This window comes from Hyla sarda, chromosome 2 (assembly GCF_029499605.1).
Source record: "Hyla sarda isolate aHylSar1 chromosome 2, aHylSar1.hap1, whole genome shotgun sequence".
Taxonomy (NCBI): Eukaryota; Metazoa; Chordata; class Amphibia; order Anura; family Hylidae; genus Hyla; species Hyla sarda.
The window spans coordinates 320,674,934-320,696,222 of record NC_079190.1 but is presented as its reverse complement, the minus strand read 5'-3'; positions in this window follow the sequence as shown (position 1 = coordinate 320,696,222).

Here is a 21,289-nt window from a genome sequence, read left to right as displayed (position 1 = left end):
TCGCTTGCTCTCTTGTCTGGCTCGCTCTCTTATCTGGCTTGCTCGCTCTCATATCTGGCTCACTTGCTTGCTCTCATGTCTGGCTCGTTCGCTCTCATATCTGGCTCGCTCGCTTGCTCCCATGTCTGGCTCGCTCTCTCTCCTATCTGGCTCGCTCGCTTGCTCTCATGTCTGGCTCGCTTGCTCTCCTATCTGGCTCGCTCGCTTACTCTCAATCCTGGCTCGCTTTCATATCTGGCTCGCACGCTTGCTCTCATGTCTGGCTCGCTTGCTCTCATATCTGGCTCACTCGCTTGCTCTCTTGTCTGGCTCGCTCTCTTATATGGCCCGCTCGCTCGCATATCTCGCTCACTCGCTTGCTCTCATATCTGGCTCGCTCGCTTGCTCTTATATCTGGCTCGCTCACTTGCGCTCTTGTCTGGCTCGCTCTCTTATCTGGCTCGCTCGCTCGCAAATCTGGCTAGCTCGCTCTCATATCTGGCTCGCTCGCTTTCTCTGATGTTTGGCTCGCTTGCTCTCATATCTGGCTCGCTTGCTCACATATCTGGCTTGCTCGCTTGCTCTCATGTCTGGCTCGCTCACTCTAATATCTGTCTCGCTCGCTTGCTCTCTTGTCTGGTTCGCTCTCTTATCTGGCACGCTCTCATATCTGGCTTGCTCGCTTGCTCTCATATCTGTCTCGCTCGCTTGCTCTCATATCTGGCTCGCTCGCTTGCTCTCTTGTCTGGCTCGCTCTCTTATCTGGATCACTCGCATATCTGGCTCGCTCGCTCTCAAATCTGGCTCGCTAGCTTGCTCTCATATCTGTCTAGCTCGCTTGCTTTCTTGTCTTGTTTGCTCTGTTATCTGGCTCGCTCGCTCTCATATCTGGCTGGCTCGCTTGCTCTCATATCTGGCTCCCTCGCTTGCTCTCATATATGGCTCGCTCGCATATCTGGATCGCTCGCTTGCTCTCATATCTGGCTCGCTCGCTTGCTCTCATATCTGGCTCGCCTTCTTGCTCTCTTGTCTCGCTCGCTCTCTTATCTGGCTTGCTCGCTTGCTCTCTTATCTGGCTCGCTCGCTTGCTCTCTTGTCTGGCTCGCTCTCTTATATGCCTTGCTCGCATATCTGGCTCGCTCGCTTTCACATCTGGCTCGCTCGCTTGCACTCATATCTGTCTCGCTCGCCTGCTCTCATATCTGGCTCACTCGCTTGCTCTCTGGATGGCTCGCTCGCATATCTGGCTAGCTCGCTCTCATGTCTGGCTCGCTCGCTCTCATATCTGGCTCGCTCCCTCTCATATCTGGCTCGCTCGCTTGCTCTCATGTCTGGCTCGCTCGCTCTCATACCTGGCTTGCTCGCTTGCTCTCATATCAGGCTCGCTCTCATATCTGTCTCGCTCGCTTGCTCTCTTGTCTGGTTCGCTCTCTTATCTGGCTCACTCTCATATCTGGCTTGCTCGCTTGCACTTATATCTGGCTCGCTCGCTCTCATATCTGGCTCGCTGGCTTGCTCTCTTGTCTGGCTCGCTCTCTTATCTGGCTCGCTCGCATATCTGACTCGCTTGCTCTCACATCTGGCTCGCTCACTTGCTTTCATATCTGGCTCGCTTGCTTGCTCTCTTGTCTTGCTCGCTCTCTTATCTGGCTTGCTCGCTTGCTCTCATATCTGGCTCGCTCGCTTGCTCTCTTGTCTGGCTCGCTCTCTTATATGCCTTGCTCGCATATCTGGCTCGCTCGCTCTCACATCTGGCTCGCTCGCTTGCGCTCTTGTCTGGCTCGCTCTCTTATCTGGCTCGCTCGCTCTCATGTCTGGCTCACTCGCTCTCATATCTGGCTCGCTCGCTTGCTCTCTTGTCTGGCTCGCTCTCTTATATGGCTCGCTCGCTCGCATATCTGGCTCACTCGCTTGCTCTTATATCTGGCTCGCTTGCTTGCGCTCTTGTCTGGCTCGCTCTATTATCTGGCTCGCTCGCTCGCATATCTGTCTAGCTTTCTCTCATATCTGGCTCGCTCGCTTGCTCTCATGTCTGGCTCGCTCGCTCTCATATCTGTCTCGCTCTCATATCTGTCTCGCTCGCTTGCTCTCTTGTCTGGTTCGCTCTCTTATCTGGCTCGCTCTCATATCTGGCTTGCTCGCTTGCACTCATATCTGTCTCGCTCGCCTGCTCTCATATCTGGCTCGCTCGCTTACTCTCTTGTCTGGCTCGCTCTCTTATCTGGCTCGCTCGCATATCTGTCTCGCTCGCATATCTGGCTCGCTTGCTCTCACATCTGGTTTGCTCTCTTGTTCTCATATCTAGCTAGCTCGTTTTCTCTCTTGCCTGGCTCACTCTCTTATATGGCTCGCTCGCATATCAGGCTAGCTCGCTCTCATATCTGGCTCGCTCGCTTGCTCTCATATCTGGCTTGCTCGCTTGCTCTCATATCCGGCTCGCTCGCTTGCTCTCATATCTGGCTCGCTCGCTTGCTCTCTTGTCTGGCTCGCTCTCTTATCTGGCTCGCTCGCATATCTGGCTCGTTCACTTTCAAATCTGGCTCGCTCGCTTTCTCTCATATCTGGCTAGCTTGCTTGCTTTCATATCTGGCTAGCTCGTTTGCTCTCTTGTCTTGCTCGAGCTCTTATCTGGCTCGCTCGCTCTCATATCTGGCTGGCTCGCTTGCTCTCATATCTGGCTCGCTCACTTGCTCTCCTGTCTGGCTTGCTCGCTTTCATATCTGGTTCGCTCGCTTGCTCTCTTGTCTGGCTCGCTCTCTTATCTGGCTCGCTTGCTCGCATATCTGGCTCGCTCGCTCTCATATATTACTCGCTCGCTTGCTCTCATGTCAGGCTCGCTCGCTCTCATATCTGGATCGCTCGCTTGCTCTCATATCTGGCTTGCTCGCTTGCTCTCATATCTGGCTCGCTCGCTTGCTCTCTTATCTGGCTTGCTCGCTCTCATATCTGGATCGTTCGCATGCTCTCATATCTGGATTCCTCGCTTGCTCTCATATCTGGCCCGCTCGCTTGCTCTCTTGTCTGACTCTCTCGCTCTCATATCTGGCTCGCTTGCTCGCATATCAGGCTCGCTCGCTATAATATCTGGCTCGCTCACTTGCTCTCATGTCTGGCTTGCTCGCTCTCATATCTGGCTCGCTCGCTTGCTCTCATGTCTGGCTCGCTCACTCTCATATCTGGTTCACTCGCTTGCTCTCATATCTGTCTCGCTCGCTTGCTGTCTTGTCTGGCATGCTCTCTTGCTCTCATATCTGGCTCGCTCGCTTGCTCTCATATCTGGCTCGCTTGCTTGCTCTCTTGTCTGGCTCGCTCTCTTATCTGGTTCACTCGCATATCTGGCTAGCTCGCTCTCATATCTGGCTCGCTCGCTTGCTCTCATGTCTCGCTCGCTCACATATCTGGCTTGCTCGCTTGCTCTCATGTCTGGCTCGCTCGCTCTCATATCTGGCTTGCTCGCTTGCTCTCATATCTGGTTAGCTCGCTTGCTCTCATTTCTGGCTCGCTCTCTTGCTCTCATATCTGGATCGCTCGCTTGCTGTCTTGTCTGGCATGCTCTCTTGCTCTCAAATCTGGCTCGCTCGCTTGCTCTCATATCTGGCTCGCTCGCTTGCTCTGTCTGGCTCGCTCTCTTATCTGGTTCACTCGCATATCTGGCTAGCTCGCTCTCATATCTGGCTCGCTCGCTTGCTCTCATGTCTCGCTCGCTCACATATCTGGCTTGCTCGCTTGCTCTCATGTCAGGCTCGCTCGCTCTCATATCTGGATCGCTCGCTTGCTCTCATATCTGGCATGCTCTCTTGCTCTCATATCTGTCTCGCTCGCTTGCTCTCATATCTGGCTCGCTCGCTTGCTCTCTTGTCTGGCTCACTCTCTTATCTGGTTCACTCGCATATCTGGCTCGCTCGCTCTCATATCTGTCTCGCTCGCTTGCTCTCATGTCTCGCTCGCTCGCTCACATATCTGTCTCGCTCGCTTGCTCTCTTATCTGGCACGCTCTCATATCTGGCTTGCTCGCTTGCTCTCATATCTGGTTCGCTCACTTGCTCTCATTTCTGGCTCGCTCTCTTGCTCTCATATCTGGCTCGCTCGCTTGCTGTCTTGTCTGGCAAGCTCTCTTGCTCTCATATCTGGCTCGCTTGCTTGCTCTCATATCTGGCTCGCTTGCTTGCTCTCTTGTCTGGCTCGCTCTCTTATCTGGTTCACTCACATATCTGGCTCGCTCGCTCTCAAATCTGGCTTGCTCGCTTGCTCTCTTGTCTGGCTCGCTCTCTTGTCTGGCTCGCTCTCATATCTGGCTTGCTCGCTTGCTCTCATATCTGGCTTGCTCGCTTGCTCTCTTGTCTGTCTCGCTCTCTTTTATGGCTCACTCGCATATCTGGCTCGCTCGCTCTCACATCTGGCTCACTCGCTTGCTCTCTTGTCTGGCTCACTCTCATATCTGGCTCGCTCGCTCGCATATCTGGCTCGCTCGCTCTCATATCTTGCTCGCTTACTCTCATGCCTGGCTCGCTCACTCTCATATCTGGCTCGCTCGCTTGCTCTATTGTCTGGCTTGCTTGCTCTCATATCTTGTTCGCTCGATTGCTCTCATGTCATGCTCACTCGCTCTCATATCTGGCTCGCTCGCTTGCTCTCTTGTCTGGCTCGCTCTCTTATATGGCTCGCTCGCATATCTGGCTCACTCGCTTGCTCTAATATCTGGCTCGCTCACTTGCTCTCATATCTGGCTCGCTCGCTTTCATATCTGGCTCGCTCGCTTGCTCTCATGTCTGGCTCGCTTGCTCACATATCTGGCTTGCTCGCTTGCTCTCATGTCTGGCTCGCTCGCTCTCATATCTGTCTCGCTCGCTTGCTCTCTTGTCTGGTTCGCTCTCTTATCTGGCACGCTCTCATATCTGGCTTGCTCTCATATCTGGCTCGCTTGCTCTCATTTCTGGCTCGCTCTCTTGCTCTCATATCTGTCTCGCTTGCTTGCTCTTTTGTCTGGTTCGCTCTCTTATCTGGCACGCTCTCATATCTGGCTTGCTCTCATTTGTGGCTCGCTCTCTTGCTCTCATATCTGTCTCGCTCGCTTGCTGTCTTGTCTGGCATGCTCTCTTGCTCTCATATCTGGCTCGCTCGCTTGCTCTCATATCTTGCTCGCTTGCTCTCTTGTCTGGCTCGCTCTCTTATCTGGTTCACTCACATATCTGGCTCGCTCGCTCTCAAATCTGGCTCGCTCGCTTGCTCTTGTCTGGCTCACTCTCTTATCTGGTTCACTCGCATATCTGGCTTGCTCTCATATCTGGCTCGCTTGCTCTCATGTCTCATTCGCTCGCTCACATATCTGGCTTGCTCGCTTGCTCTCATGTCTGGCTCGCTCGCTCTCATATCTGTCTCGCTCGCATGCTCTCTTGTCTGGTTCGCTCTCATACCTGGCTTGCTCGCTTGCCCTCATATCTGGTTCGCTCGCTTGCTCTCATTTCTGGCTCGCTCTCTTGCTCTCATATCTGGCTCGCTCGCTTGCTGTCTTGTCTGGCAAGCTCTCTTGCTCTCATATCTGGCTCGCTTGCTTGCTCTCATATCTGGCTCGCTCGCTTGCTCTCTTGTCTGGCTCGCTCTCTTATCTGGTTCACTCACATATCTGGCTCGCTCGCTCTCAAATCTGGCTCGCTCGCTTGTTCTCATATCTGGCTCGCTCGCTTGCTCTCTTTTCTGGCTCGCTCTCTTATCTGGTTCACTTGCATATCTGGCTAGCTCGCTCTCATATCTGGCTTGCTCGCTTGCTCTCATGTCTCGCTCGCTCGCTCACATATCTGGCTCGCTCGCTTGCTCTCATGTCAGGCTCGCTCGCTCTCATATCTGGATCGCTCGCTTGCTCTCATATCTGGCTTGCTCGCTTGCTCTCATATCTGGCTCGCTTGCTTGCTCTCTTATCTGGCTTGCTTGCTCTCATGTCTCGCTCGCTCGCTCACATATCTGGCTTGCTCGCTTGCTCTCATGTCTGGCTCGCTCGCTCTTATATCTGTCTCGCTCGCTTGCTCTCTTGTCTGGTTCGCTCTCTTATCTGGCACGCTCTCATATCTGGCTTGCTCGCTTGCTCTCATATCTGGTTCGCTCGCTTGCTCTCATATCTGGCTTGCTCTCATATCTGGCTCGCTCGCTTGCTCTCTTATCTGGCTTGCTTGCTCTCATGTCTGGCTCGCTGGCTCTCATATCTGGCTTGCTCGCTTGCTCTCATGTCTGGCTCGCTCACTCTCATATCTGGTTCGCTCACTTGCTCTCATGTCTGGCTCACTCGCTCTCATATCTGGCTCGCTCGCTTGCTCTCTTGTCTGGCTCGCTCTCTCATATGGCTCGCATATCTGACTCACTCGCTTGCTCTCATATCTGGCTCGCTCGCTTGCGCTCTTGTCTGGCTCGCTTGCTCTCATGTCTGGCTCGCTTGCTCTCATATCTGGCTCGCTCGCTTGCTCTTATGGCTGGCTCGCTCTCATATCTGGCTCGCTCGCTTGCTCTCATGTCTGGCTCGCTCCCTCTCATATCCGGCTCGCTCGCTTGCTCTCTTGTCTGGTTCACTCTCTTATCTGGCTCGCTCTCATATCTGTCTCGCTCGCTTGCACTCGTGTCTGGCTCGCTCGCTCTCATATATGGCTCGCTCGCTCTCATATCTGGCTCGCTCGCTTGCTTTCATGTCTGGCTTGCTCACTCTCATATTTGGCTCGCTCGCTTGCTCTCATGTCTGGCTCGCTCACTCTCATATCTGGTTCACTCGCTTGCCCTCATGTCTGGCTCACTTGCTCTCATATCTGGCTCGCTCGCTTGCTCTCATATCTGGCTCGCTCTCTTATCTGGCTCGCTCGCTCGCATATCTGGCTCGCTCGCTCTCACATCTGGCTAGCTCACTTGCTCTCTTGTCTCTCTCGCTCTCTTATATGGCTCGCTCGCATATCTGGCACGCTTGCTCTCACATCTGGCTCTCTCGCTTGCTCTTATATCTGGCTCACTCTCTTATCTGGCTTGCTCGCTCGCATATCTGGATCGCTCGCTTGCTTTCATATCTGGCTCGCTCTCATGTCTGGCTCGCTCGCTCTCATATCTGGATCGCTCGCTTGCTCTCATATCTGGCTCACTCGCTTGCTTCCTTGTCTGGCTCGCTCTCTTATCTGCCTCGCTCTCTCTCACATCTGGCTTGCTCGCTTGCTCTCATATCTGGCTGGCTCGCTTGCTCTCTTGTCTGGCTCGCTCTCTTATCTGGCTCGATCGCATATCTGGATCGCCCGCTCTCACATCTGTCTCGCTCGCTTGCTCTCATATCTGGCTCGCTCGCTTGCTCTCTTGTCTGGCTCGCTCTCTTATCTGTCTCGCTCTCACATCAGGACGCCCCATCATTTCAGGAATCAATTCTCTCACCTCCAACCTTTCCCAGTATATAGATATTTTATTACAGCCTCTTGTCATCACTTCACCTGCCTATCTCCGTGACACCACCGACTTCATAAATTCCACAATTAGTATCCCCTGGAAAGACTCCTATTGCTTTTTAACAATGGACATAACATCTCTGTACACAATAATAGATCATGACCAAGGCATACAGGCTGTATCTTTTTTCTTAGACTCAGATCCCACAATGCCAACTGCACAAAAAAAGTTCCTCCTAAATAGTATCAAATTTATACTTCACCACAATTACTTTTCATTCAATAATCGCATCTATAAACAGGAACAAGGCACAGCGATGGGCACGCGTTTCGCACCCAGTCTGGCAAATCTTTTTATGAGTCATTTTGAACAGCTGTTTATCTATACACACCCTCTATTCCATCACTGCATTATTTACAAAAGGTTTATTGATGATATATTCATCATCTGGGATACCGACCTTAACTCTCTTAACACATTCATTCTTGATCTGAACAATAACACTCGGAATCTCCACTTCACTCACAACATTTACTCTAATAATGCAGAATTCTTGGATGTTATCGTCTTTCACAACCCTGATAATTCCATCAACACCAAAACCTACTTCAAATCAGTTGATAGCAACAGCTATTTGGATTACAGTAGTTCCCACTTCCACAAATGGTTAAATAATATTCCGTATGGTCAATACAAGCGGATAAGAAGAAATTGTACACAATTGTCAGATTACACCCTGCAAAGTAAAATCCTAACCAAGAGATTTAAATCTAAAGGCTACCCAATATCCTTAATTTCAAACAGTTGCCAGAAAGCAAGAGCTCTAGACCAACAGACCTGTCTACTATCTTCAGAAACAAAAAATGCTTCCCGAAAAAATACTGTTTTTTCCTGCAACTTCATAACCACCTACACAAGTGACCATAAAAACATCAACAAGATTCTAAAAAAACATTGGAATACCCTCAAACTAGACCCGTACCTAAAGGATATCATTACACCCAACCCACATGTCATTTACCGGAAAAACAAATCCCTTAAAAATATTTTAGCCCCCAGTCGCCTAAAGAATCTTAAAATTGCAACTTCTATACTCCCTTCTATGCCCCCGATAACAGGTAGCTATCGTTGTAACACCGCAAGATGCAAATGCTGCCATTCTATTAGCCATGCTAAAAAAACATTCAAATCTAATATAACCCAGGAGATATTCAACATAAAAACCTTCATGAATTGTAATACGTCATTCACCATCTACCTGTTGGAATGTTCCTGTTCCCTCCAATACATAGGACGCACCATCCAAACCCTGCGCTGCCGCTTAAATAAACATAGATCTAATGTAACAAATGGATACAGTCTCCACAGTGTGTCAAGGCATGCTGCGGTGGTGCATGATTGCCGTTTTTCAGACTTTCGAATTACCCCAATAGAACACATCACAGAAGATACCAATCAAAGATACACGAGTTTACACCGCCGGGAAAACTACTGGATATTCCGTTTCCAAAGTTTACAACCATCAGGTCTCAATGAGTATATCGAACATGTAACTTAAGTTGGAATAGCACTACATTGTCTCTCATAACCATAGTATTCAACTACACATTCTCCCGTCTAACTAGTCTTTATCATCCTGACTTACAATCAGATTGGGTATTCCCAGTACAACACTTACCTTGAATTTTCCGCATCACCCAATCCACTCCAAACTGGTTGCTATCCCCCAGGTGACCTTTTGTTTACATCCTCGTCAAGAGCATACGCCGTGCTGCCAACCGATTGGCTATTGATTTCTAGCCACACCCCCCTCTTTTGCCTGATTGGCTACATACGCATCACAGCTCCTTTTTTAAATTTAGATTAGTCCTCTAAACATGTCATGCGATTCTATGCTGTTTTTTCAACCAAACATAGGTTTTATTCATTCATACTAACCCTGTCTTGACATGTCCTGATACCCTATTGGTTTGGTACACTCTAAGCCTCCCAATGGGTTACGCTGTCTTGCGTCCCAAGCCTCCTTTTGGGTCTTTCTCCAACATGACTGACGTCATTCTTCTACACATCTGCAATCTGAAGAAGGGATATGCTAATCCCGAAACGCGTTATTGCTCGCATGCATTTGGACATTTGTTTTATTTATAATTTTAAATAAACCACTTTTAACCTCCATCACTATTTCGACTGAACCTTTGTGGACCAAGCAGCGCCGGACCTAAGGGCCTCCTTTTTCTCTCCATAATCCATCGCTCTCACATCTGGCTCGCTCGCTTGCTCTCATATCTGGCTAGCTCGCTTGCTCTCTTGTCTCTCGCTCTCTTATATGGCTCGCTCGCATATCTGGCTCGCTCGCTCTCACATCTGGCTCACTCGCTTGCTCTCTTGTCTGGCTCACTCTCATATCTGGCTCGCTCGCTCGCATATCTGGCTCGCTCGCTCTCATATCTTGCTCGCTTACTCTCATGCCTGGCTCGCTCACTCTCATATCTGGCTCGCTCGCTTGCTCTATTGTCTGGCTTGCTTGCTCTCATATCTGGTTCGCTCAATTGCTCTCATGTCATGCTCACTCGCTCTCATATCTGGCTCGCTCGCTTGCTCTCTTGTCTGGCTCGCTCTCTTATATGGCTCGCTCGCATATCTGGCTCACTCGCTTGCTCTAATATCTGGCTCGCTCACTTGCTCTCATATCTGGCTCGCTCGCTTTCATATCTGGCTCGCTCGCTTGCTCTCATGTCTGGCTCGCTTGCTCACATATCTGGCTTGCTCTCATGTCTGGCTCGCTCGCTCTCATATCTGTCTCGCTCGCTTGCTCTCTTGTCTGGTTCGCTCTCTTATCTGGCACGCTCTCATATCTGGCTTGCTCTCATATCTGGCTCGCTTGCTCTCATTTCTGGCTCGCTCTCTTGCTCTGATATCTGTCTCGCTTGCTTGCTCTTTTGTCTGGTTCGCTCTCTTATCTGGCACGCTCTCATATGTGGCTTGCTCTCATTTCTGGCTCGCTCTCTTGCTCTCATATCTGTCTCGCTCGCTTGCTGTCTTGTCTGGCATGCTCTCTTGCTCTCATATCTGGCTCGCTCGCTTGCTCTCATATCTTGCTCGCTCGCTTGCTCTCTTGTCTGGCTCGCTCTCTTATCTGGTTCACTCACATATCTGGCTCGCTCGCTCTCAAATCTGGCTCGCTCGCTTGCTCTCTTGTCTGGCTCACTCTCTTATCTGGTTCACTAGCATATCTGGCTCGCTCGCTCTCATATCTGGCTCGCTCGCTTGCTCTCATGTCTCGCTCGCTCACATATCTGGCTTACTCGCTTGCTCTCATGTCTGGCTCGCTCGCTCTCATATCTGTCTCGCTCGCATGCTCTCTTGTCTGGTTCGCTCTCTTATCTGGCACGCTCTCATATCTGGCTTGCTCGCTTGCTCTCATATCTGGTTCGCTCGCTTGCTCTCATTTCTGGCTCGCTCTCTTGCTCTCATATCTGGCTCGCTCGCTTGCTGTCTTGTCTGGCAAGCTCTCTTGCTCTCATATCTGGCTCGCTTGCTTGCTCTCATATCTGGCTCGCTCGCTTGCTCTCTTGTCTGGCTCGCTCTCTTATCTGGTTCACTCACATATCTGGCTCGCTCGCTCTCAAATCTGCCTCGCTCGCTTGTTCTCATATCTGGCTCGCTCGCTTGCTCTCTTTTCTGGCTCGCTCCCTTATCTGGTTCACTTGCATATCTGGCTAGCTCGCTCTCATATCTGGCTCGCTCGCTTGCTCTCATGTCTCGCTCGCTCGCTCACATATCTGGCTCGCTCGCTTGCTCTCATGTCAGGCTCGCTCGCTCTCATATCTGGCTTGCTCGCTTGCTCTCATATCTGGCTCGCTCGCTTGCTCTCTTATCTGGCTTGCTTGCTCTCATGTCTCGCTCGCTCGCTCACATATCTTGCTTGCTCGCTTGCTCTCATGTCTGGCTCGCTCGCTCTCATATCTGTCTCGCTCGCTTGCTCTCTTGTCTGGTTCGCTCTCTTATATGGCACGCTCTCATATCTGGCTTGCTCGCTTGCTCTCATATCTGGTTCGCTCGCTTGCTCTCATATCTGGCTCGCTCGCTTGCTCTCTTATCTGGCTTGCTTGCTCTCATGTCTGGCTCGCTGGCTCTCATATCTGGCTTGCTCGCTTGCTCTCATGTCTGGCTCGCTCACTCTCATATCTGGTTCGCTCACTTGCTCTCATGTCTGGCTCACTCGCTCTCATATCTGGCTCGCTCGCTTGCTCTCTTGTCTGGCTCGCTCTCTTATATGGCTCGCATATCTGGCTCACTCGCTTGCTCTCATATCTGGCTCGCTCGCTTGCGCTCTTGTCTGGCTCGCTTGCTCTCATGTCTGGCTCGCTTGCTCTCATATCTGGCTCGCTCGCTTGCTCTTATGGCTGGCTCGCTCGCTCTCATATCTGGCTCGCTCGCTTGCTCTCATGTCTGGCTCGCTCCCTCTCATATCCGGCTCGCTCGCTTGCTCTCTTGTCTGGTTCACTCTCTTATCTGGCTCGCTCTCATATCTGTCTCGCTCGCTTGCACTTGTGTCTGGCTCGCTCGCTCTCATATATGGCTCGCTCTCATATCTGGCTCGCTCGCTTGCTTTCATGTCTGGCTTGCTCACTCTCATATCTGGCTCGCTCGCTTTCTCTCATGTCTGGCTCGCTCACTCTCATATCTGGTTCACTCGCTTGCCCTCATGTCTGGCTCACTTGCTCTCATATCTGGCTCGCTCGCTTGCTCTTATATCTGGCTCGCTCTCTTATCTGGCTCGCTTGCTCGCATATCTGGCTCGCTCGCTCTCACATCTGGCTAGCTCACTTGCTCTCTTGTCTCTCTCGCTCTCTTATATGGCTCGCTCGCATATCTGGCACGCTTGCTCTCACATCTGGCTCTCTCGCTTGCTCTTATATCTGGCTCACTCTCTTATCTGGCTTGCTCGCTCGCATATCTGGATCGCTCGCTTGCTTTCATATCTGGCTCGCTCTCATGTCTGGCTCGCTCGCTCTCATATCTGGATCGCTCGCTTGCTCTCATATCTGGCTCGCTCGCTTGCTTCCTTGTCTGGCTCGCTCTCTTATCTGCCTCGCTCTCTCTCACATCTGGCTTGCTCGCTTGCTCTCATATCTGGCTGGCTCGCTTGCTCTCTTGTCTGGCTCGCTCTCTTATCTGGCTCGATCGCATATCTGGATCGCCCGCTCTCACATCTGTCTCGCTCGCTTGCTCTCATATCTGGCTCGCTTGCTTGCTCTCTTGTCTGGCTCGCTCTCTTATCTGGCTCGCTCTCACATCAGGACGTCCCATCATTTCAGGAATCAATTCTCTCACCTCCAACCTTTTCCAGTATATAGATATTTTATTACAGCCTCTTGTCATCACTTCACCTTCCTATCTCCGTGACACCACCGACTTCATAAATTCCACAATTAGTATCCCCTGGAAAGACTCCTATTGCTTTTTAACAATGGACATAACATCTCTGTACACAATAATAGATCATGACCAAGGCATACAGGCTGTATCTTTTTTCTTAGACTCAGATCCCACAATGCCAACTGCACAAAAAAAGTTCCTCCTAAATAGTATCAAATTTATACTTCACCACAATTACTTTTCATTCAATAATCGCATCTATAAACAGGAACAAGGCACAGCGATGGGCACGCGTTTCGCACCCAGTCTGGCAAATCTTTTTATGAGTCATTTTGAACAGCTGTTTATCTATACACACCCTCTATTCCATCACTGCATTATTTACAAAAGGTTTATTGATGATATATTCATCATCTGGGATACCGACCTTAACTCTCTTAACACATTCATTCTTGATCTGAACAATAACACTCGGAATCTCCACTTCACTCACAACATTTACTCTAATAATGCAGAATTCTTGGATGTTATCGTCTTTCACAACCCTGATAATTCCATCAACACCAAAACCTACTTCAAATCAGTTGATAGCAACAGCTATTTGGATTACAGTAGTTCCCACTTCCACAAATGGTTAAATAATATTCCGTATGGTCAATACAAGCGGATAAGAAGAAATTGTACACAATTGTCAGATTACACCCTGCAAAGTAAAATCCTAACCAAGAGATTTAAATCTAAAGGCTACCCAATATCCTTAATTTCAAACAGTTGCCAGAAAGCAAGAGCTCTAGACCAACAGACCTGTCTACTATCTTCAGAAACAAAAAATGCTTCCCGAAAAAATACTGTTTTTTCCTGCAACTTCATAACCACCTACACAAGTGACCATAAAAACATCAACAAGATTCTAAAAAAACATTGGAATACCCTCAAACTAGACCCGTACCTAAAGGATATCATTACACCCAACCCACATGTCATTTACCGGAAAAACAAATCCCTTAAAAATATTTTAGCCCCCAGTCGCCTAAAGAATCTTAAAATTGCAACTTCTATACTCCCTTCTATGCCCCCGATAACAGGTAGCTATCGTTGTAACACCGCAAGATGCAAATGCTGCCATTCTATTAGCCATGCTAAAAAAACATTCAAATCTAATATAACCCAGGAGATATTCAACATAAAAACCTTCATGAATTGTAATACGTCATTCACCATCTACCTGTTGGAATGTTCCTGTTCCCTCCAATACATAGGACGCACCATCCAAACCCTGCGCTGCCGCTTAAATAAACATAGATCTAATGTAACAAATGGATAGTCTCCACAGTGTGTCAAGGCACGCTGCGGTGGTGCATGATTGCCGTTTTTCAGACTTTCGAATTACCCCAATAGAACACATCACAGAAGATACCAATCAAAGATACACGAGTTTACACCGCCGGGAAAACTACTGGATATTCCGTTTCCAAAGTTTACAACCATCAGGTCTCAATGAGTATATCGAACATGTAACTTAAGTTGGAATAGCACTACATTGTCTCTCATAACCATAGTATTCAACTACACATTCTCCGGTCTAACTAGTCTTTATCATCCTGACTTACAATCAGATTGGGTATTCCCAGTACAACACTTACCTTGAATTTTCCGCATCACCCAATCCACTCCAAACTGGTTGCTATCCCCCAGATGACCTTTTGTTTACATCCTCGTCAAGAGCATACGCCGTGCTGCCAACCGATTGGCTATTGATTTCTAGCTAGAAATCAATAGCCCCCTTCGGTTGGCTAGCACGGCATCACAGCTCCTTTTTAAATTTAGATTAGTCCTCTAAACATGTCATGCGATTCTATGCTGTTTTTTCAACCAAACATAGGTTTTATTCATTCATACTAACCCTGTCTTGACATGTCCTGATACCCTATTGGTTTGGTACACTCTAAGCCTCCCTATGGGTTACGCTGTCTTGCGTCCCAAGCCTCCTTTTGGGTCTTTCTCCAACATGACTGACGTCATTCATAGCCCAATAAGTATAAAATAATACATATGCGCATTTAAATCCTGTTGTGATCATATCAGTATTAATCTGTATAATCCACATATTCATAATTCTTTTGTATCGTAAGACGTTACATGATTTTAAGTAGTAATGTTCCCCGATCCCGTTCCGGTATGAACACACGCCCCCTGACCTTGAACATCGATTTGGCGCTTTTTCACCGTCTATTTAAAGGTTCATGCTTGTCATCTTCTACACATCTGCAATCTGAAGAAGGGATATGCTAATCCCGAAACGCGTTATTGCTCGCATGCATTTGGACATTTGTTTAATTTATAATTTTAAATAAACCACTTTTAACCTCCATCACTATTTCGACTGAACCTTTGTGGACCAAGCAGCGCCGGACCTAAGGGCCTCCTTTTTCTCTCCATAATCCATCGCTCTCACATCTGGCTCGCTCGCTTGCTCTCATATCTGGCTCGCTCGCTTGCTCTCTTGTCTCTCGCTCTCTTATATGGCTCGCTCGCATATCTGGCACGCTTGCTCTCACATCTGGCTCTCTCGCTTGCTCTTATATCTGGCTCACTCTCTTATCTGGCTTGCTCACTCGCATATCTGGCTCGCTCGCTTGCTTTCATATCTGGCTCGCTCTCATGTCTGGTTCGCTCGCTCTCTTATCTGTCTCGCTCGCTTGCTCTCATATCTGGCTCGCTTGCTCTCTTGTCTGGCTCGCTCTCTTATCTGCCTCGCTCTCTCTCACATCTGGCTTGCTCGCTTGCTCTCATATCTGGCTCGCTCGCTTGCTCTCTTGTCTGGCACGCTCTCTTATCTGTCTCGCTCTCACATCTGGCTCGCTCGCTTGCTCTCATATCTGGCTCGCTCGCTTGCTCTCTTGTCTGGCTCGTTCTCTTATCTGGCTCGCATATCTGGCTTGCTCGCTTGCTCTCTTGTCTGGCTCGCTCTCTTATTTGTCTCGCTCGAATATCTGGCTCGCTCGCTCTCATATCTTGCTCGCTCGCTTGCTCTCATGTCTGGCTTGCTCGCTCTCATATCTGGCTCGCTCGCTTGTGCTCACTTCTGGCTCGCTTGCTCTCATATCTGGTTCGCTCGCTTGCTCTCTTGTCTAGCTTGCTCTCTTATATGGCTTGCTCGCTCGCATATCTGGCTCACTCGCTTGCTCTCATATCTGGCTCGCTCGCTTGCGCTCTTGTCTGGCTCGCTCGCATATCTGGCTCACTCACTTGCTCTCATATCTGGCTCGCTCGCTCTCATATCTGGCTCGCTTGCTTGCTCTCTTGTCCAGCTCGCTCTCTTATCTGGCTCGCTCGCATATCTGGCTCGCTCGCTCTCACATCTTACTCGCTCGCTCTCATGTCTGGCTCGCTCGCTCTCATATCTGGCTCGCTCACTTACTCTGATGCCTGGGTCGCTCGCTCTCATATCTGGCTCGCTCTCTTGCTCTCATGTCTGGCTCACTCGCTCTCATATCTGGCTCGCTCGCTTGCTCTCTTGTTTGGCTCGCTCTCTTATCTGGCACGCTCTCATATCTGCCTTGCTCGCTTGCTCCCATATCTGGCCCGCTCGCTTGCTCTCATATCTGGCTCGCTCGCTTGCTATCTTGTCTGGCTCGCTCGCTTTCATATCTGTCTCGCTCGCTTGCTCTCTTGTCTGGTTCGCTCTCTTATCTGGAACGCTCTCTTATCTGGCTCGCTCGCATATCTTGTTCGCTAGCTCTCACATCTGGCTGGCTCGCTTGCTCTCATATCTGGCTCGCTCGCTCTCATATTTGGCTCACTCGCTTGCTCTCTTGTCTGGTTCGCTCTCTTATCTGTCTCGCTCTCATATCTGACTTGCTAGCTTGCTCTCATATCTGGCTCCCTTGCTTGCTCTCATATCTGGCTGGCTCGCTTGCTATCTTGTCTGGCTCGCTCGCTCTCATATCTGGCTGGCTCGCTCGCTCTCTTGTCTGGCTCGCTCGCTCTCATATCAGGCTCGCTCGCTTGCTGTCTTGTCTGGCATGCTCTCTTGCTCTCATATCTGGCTCGCTCGCTTGCTCTCTTATCTGGCTCGCTCTCTTATCTGGTTCACTCACATATATGGCTCGCTCGCTCTAAAATCTGGCTCGCTCGCTTGCTCTCATATCTGGCTCACTCGCTTGCTCTCTTGTCTGGCTCACTCTCTTATCTGGCTCGCTCGCTCTCATATCTGTCTCGCTCGCTTGCTCTCATGTCTGGCTCGCTCGCTCTCATATCTGGCTCGCTCGCTTGCTCCCATGTCTGGCTCGCTCGCTTGCTCTCATGTCTGGCTCGCTCGCTCTCATATCTGGCTCGCTCGCTTACTCTCAATCCTGGCTCGCTCACTCTCATATCTGACTCGCTCGCTCTCTTATCTGGCTCGCTCGCTCATCTGGCTAGCTCGCTCTCATATCTGGCTCGCTTTCTTATATGGCCCGCTCGCTCGCATCTCTGGCTCACTCGCTTGCTCTCATATCTGGCTCGTTCGCTTGCTCTTATATCTGGCTCGCTCGCTTGCGCTCTTGTCTGGCTCGCTCTCTTATCTGGCTCGCTCGCTCATCTGGCTAGCTCGCTCTCATATCTGGCTCGCTCGCTTGCTCTGATGTTTGGTTCGCTTGCTCTCATATCTGGCTCGCTTGCTCACATATCTGGCTTGCTCGCTTGCTCTCATGTCTGGCTCGCTCGCTCTAATATCTGTCTCGCTCGCTTGCTCTCTTGTCTGGTTCGCTCTCTTATCTGGCACGCTCTCATATCTGGCTTGCTCGCTTGCTCTCATATCTGTCTCGCTCGCTTGCTCTCATATCTGGCTCGCTCGCTTGCTCTCTTGTCTGGCTCGCTCTCTTATCTGGATCACTCGCATATCTGGCTCGCTCGCTCTCAAATCTGGCTCGCTAGCTTGCTCTCATATCTGGCTCGCTCGCTTGCTCTCATATCTGGCTCGCTCGCTCTCATATCTGGCTCGCTTGCTTGCTCTCTTGTCCAGCTCGCTCTCTTATCTGGCTCGCTCGCATATCTGGCTCGCTCGCTCTCACATCTGGCTGGCTCGCTTGCTCTCATATCTGGCTCGCTCGCTTGCTCTCTTGTCTGGCTCGCTCTCTTGTCTGGCTCGCTCTCATATCTGGCTTGCTCGCTTGCTCTCATATCTGGCTTGCTCGCTTGCTCTCTTGTCTGTCTCGCTCTCTTTTATGGCTCACTCGCATATCTGGCTCGCTCGCTCTCACATCTGGCTCACTCGCTTGCTCTCTTGTCTGGCTCACTCTCATATCTGGCTCGCTCGCTCGCATATCTGGCTCGCTCGCTCTCATATCTTGCTCGCTTACTCTCATGCCTGGCTCGCTCACTCTCATATCTGGCTCGCTCGCTTGCTCTATTGTCTGGCTTGCTTGCTCTCATATCTTGTTCGCTCGATTGCTCTCATGTCATGCTCACTCGCTCTCATATCTGGCTCGCTCGCTTGCTCTCTTGTCTGGCTCGCTCTCTTATATGGCTCGCTCGCATATCTGGCTCACTCGCTTGCTCTAATATCTGGCTCGCTCACTTGCTCTCATATCTGGCTCGCTCGCTTTCATATCTGGCTCGCTCGCTTGCTCTCATGTCTGGCTCGCTTGCTCACATATCTGGCTTGCTCGCTTGCTCTCATGTCTGGCTCGCTCGCTCTCATATCTGTCTCGCTCGCTTGCTCTCTTGTCTGGTTCGCTCTCTTATCTGGCACGCTCTCATATCTGGCTTGCTCTCATATCTGGCTCGCTTGCTCTCATTTCTGGCTCGCTCTCTTGCTCTCATATCTGTCTCGCTTGCTTGCTCTTTTGTCTGGTTCGCTCTCTTATCTGGCACGCTCTCATATCTGGCTTGCTCTCATTTGTGGCTCGCTCTCTTGCTCTCATATCTGTCTCGCTCGCTTGCTGTCTTGTCTGGCATGCTCTCTTGCTCTCATATCTGGCTCGCTCGCTTGCTCTCATATCTTGCTCGCTTGCTCTCTTGTCTGGCTCGCTCTCTTATCTGGTTCACTCACATATCTGGCTCGCTCGCTCTCAAATCTGGCTCGCTCGCTTGCTCTTGTCTGGCTCACTCTCTTATCTGGTTCACTCGCATATCTGGCTTGCTCTCATATCTGGCTCGCTTGCTCTCATGTCTCATTCGCTCGCTCACATATCTGGCTTGCTCGCTTGCTCTCATGTCTGGCTCGCTCGCTCTCATATCTGTCTCGCTCGCATGCTCTCTTGTCTGGTTCGCTCTCATACCTGGCTTGCTCGCTTGCCCTCATATCTGGTTCGCTCGCTTGCTCTCATTTCTGGCTCGCTCTCTTGCTCTCATATCTGGCTCGCTCGCTTGCTGTCTTGTCTGGCAAGCTCTCTTGCTCTCATATCTGGCTCGCTTGCTTGCTCTCATATCTGGCTCGCTCGCTTGCTCTCTTGTCTGGCTCGCTCTCTTATCTGGTTCACTCACATATCTGGCTCGCTCGCTCTCAAATCTGGCTCGCTCGCTTGTTCTCATATCTGGCTCGCTCGCTTGCTCTCTTTTCTGGCTCGCTCTCTTATCTGGTTCACTTGCATATCTGGCTAGCTCGCTCTCATATCTGGCTTGCTCGCTTGCTCTCATGTCTCGCTCGCTCGCTCACATATCTGGCTCGCTCGCTTGCTCTCATGTCAGGCTCGCTCGCTCTCATATCTGGATCGCTCGCTTGCTCTCATATCTGGCTTGCTCGCTTGCTCTCATATCTGGCTCGCTTGCTTGCTCTCTTATCTGGCTTGCTTGCTCTCATGTCTCGCTCGCTCGCTCACATATCTGGCTTGCTCGCTTGCTCTCATGTCTGGCTCGCTCGCTCTTATATCTGTCTCGCTCGCTTGCTCTCTTGTCTGGTTCGCTCTCTTATCTGGCACGCTCTCATATCTGGCTTGCTCGCTTGCTCTCATATCTGGTTCGCTCGCTTGCTCTCATATCTGGCTTGCTCTCATATCTGGCTCGCTCGCTTGCTCTCTTATCTGGCTTGCTTGCTCTCATGTCTGGCTCGCTGGCTCTCATATCTGGCTTGCTCGCTTGCTCTCATGTCTGGCTCGCTCACTCTCATATCTGGTTCGCTCACTTGCTCTCATGTCTGGCTCACTCGCTCTCATATCTGGCTCGCTCGCTTGCTCTCTTGTCTGGCTCGCTCTCTCATATGGCTCGCATATCTGACTCACTCGCTTGCTCTCATATCTGGCTCGCTCGCTTGCGCTCTTGTCTGGCTCGCTTGCTCTCATGTCTGGCTCGCTTGCTCTCATATCTGGCTCGCTCGCTTGCTCTTATGGCTGGCTCGCTCTCATATCTGGCTCGCTCGCTTGCTCTCATGTCTGGCTCGCTCCCTCTCATATCCGGCTCGCTCGCTTGCTCTCTTGTCTGGTTCACTCTCTTATCTGGCTCGCTCTCATATCTGTCTCGCTCGCTTGCACTCGTGTCTGGCTCGCTCGCTCTCATATATGGCTCGCTCGCTCTCATATCTGGCTCGCTCGCTTGCTTTCATGTCTGGCTTGCTCACTCTCATATTTGGCTCGCTCGCTTGCTCTCATGTCTGGCTCGCTCACTCTCATATCTGGTTCACTCGCTTGCCCTCATGTCTGGCTCACTTGCTCTCATATCTGGCTCGCTCGCTTGCTCTCATATCTGGCTCGCTCTCTTATCTGGCTCGCTCGCTCGCATATCTGGCTCGCTCGCTCTCACATCTGGCTAGCTCACTTGCTCTCTTGTCTCTCTCGCTCTCTTATATGGCTCGCTCGCATATCTGGCACGCTTGCTCTCACATCTGGCTCTCTCGCTTGCTCTTATATCTGGCTCACTCTCTTATCTGGCTTGCTCGCTCGCATATCTGGATCGCTCGCTTGCTTTCATATCTGGCTCGCTCTCATGTCTGGCTCGCTCGCTCTCATATCTGGATCGCTCGCTTGCTCTCATATCTGGCTCACTCGCTTGCTTCCTTGTCTGGCTCGCTCTCTTATCTGCCTCGCTCTCTCTCACATCTGGCTTGCTCGCTTGCTCTCATATCTGGCTGGCTCGCTTGCTCTCTTGTCTGGCTCGCTCTCTTATCTGGCTCGATCGCATATCTGGATCGCCCGCTCTCACATCTGTCTCGCTCGCTTGCTCTCATATCTGGCTCGCTCGCTTGCTCTCTTGTCTGGCTCGCTCTCTTATCTGTCTCGCTCTCACATCAGGACGCCCCATCATTTCAGGAATCAATTCTCTCACCTCCAACCTTTCCCAGTATATAGATATTTTATTACAGCCTCTTGTCATCACTTCACCTGCCTATCTCCGTGACACCACCGACTTCATAAATTCCACAATTAGTATCCCCTGGAAAGACTCCTATTGCTTTTTAACAATGGACATAACATCTCTGTACACAATAATAGATCATGACCAAGGCATACAGGCTGTATCTTTTTTCTTAGACTCAGATCCCACAATGCCAACTGCACAAAAAAAGTTCCTCCTAAATAGTATCAAATTTATACTTCACCACAATTAC